This window comes from Colobus angolensis, unplaced genomic scaffold (genome assembly GCF_000951035.1).
Source record: "Colobus angolensis palliatus isolate OR3802 unplaced genomic scaffold, Cang.pa_1.0 Scaffold199, whole genome shotgun sequence".
NCBI lineage: Eukaryota > Metazoa > Chordata > Mammalia > Primates > Cercopithecidae > Colobus > Colobus angolensis.
The window spans coordinates 480,108-481,216 of record NW_012115143.1 but is presented as its reverse complement, the minus strand read 5'-3'; positions in this window follow the sequence as shown (position 1 = coordinate 481,216).

Sequence of the window (1,109 nt, the reverse complement as noted above, 5' to 3'; positions counted from 1 at the left end):
TTTTTTTTTTTTTTTGAGACGGAGTCTTGCTCAGTCACCTAGGCTGAAGTGCAGTGGCATGATCATGGCTCACTACACTCTTAAACTCCTGAGCCCCAGCAATCCTCTTCCCGCCTCACCCTTCTTAGTAGCTGGGACTACAGGTGCGTGCCACCATGCCCAGCTAATTAAGAAATTTTTTTTTGTCAAGAGGAGCTCTTGCTGTGTTGCCCAGAATGATCTTGAACTCCTGGCCTCAAGTGATTCTCCTGCCTCAGCCTCCCAGAGTGCTAGGATTATAAGTGTGCTGCCACTGCATCCAGGCCATATTTTCCCTATAAGCTTTGTTTTTCTTTAAGACAGAGTTTTGCTCTTGGTGCCCAGGCTGGAGTGCAGTGGCACAATTTCAGCTCACTGCAGCCTCCACCTCCCAGGTTCAAGTGATTCTCCTGCCTCAGCCTCCTGAGTAGCTGGGATTACAGGCACCTGCCACCATGTCTGGCTGATTTTTTGTATTTTTAGTAGAGACGGGGTTTCGCTGTGTTGGCCAGGCTGGTCTTGAAGGACCGACCTCCCTCAGGTGATCCACCTCGGCCTCCCAAATTGCTGGGATTACAGGCATGAGCCACTGCACCCGGCCTCAACTGTTTTGATTAAAAGGAAGATATTCAAAAAGGAAAGACTATGAATAGCGATTATTGTACATCTAGATTAGTGCGCATGTAGTCTGAAGGCTGCTCTACAAGAGTTGAAAGGAATGGTAGATGCTAGATGACTTGGTTCTGGGACCAGGAATGGCTCAGGGAGAAGTCTATGTATTGTGTGTTTTGTAATTGGAGTATCTTAGTGGAGAGTTTAGGATTAATTTGTGTACCCAATGAATAAGAGCACCTGGGCAGACAAGTTACATATGAATGCTCTACTTGGACCTCTAACATGTAAAATCACTAGTGGAAACCCTACAGTCGAGTGTGTGTGTGTGTGCGCGCGCGTGTGTGCATGTTTTTTTGTTTGTTTGTTTTTTGTTTTTTTTTTAGAGGGAGTCTGGCTCTGTAGCTAGGTTGAAGTGCAGTGGCATGATCTTGGCTCACTGCAACCTCCGACTCCCGGGTTCAAGCGATTCTCCTTCC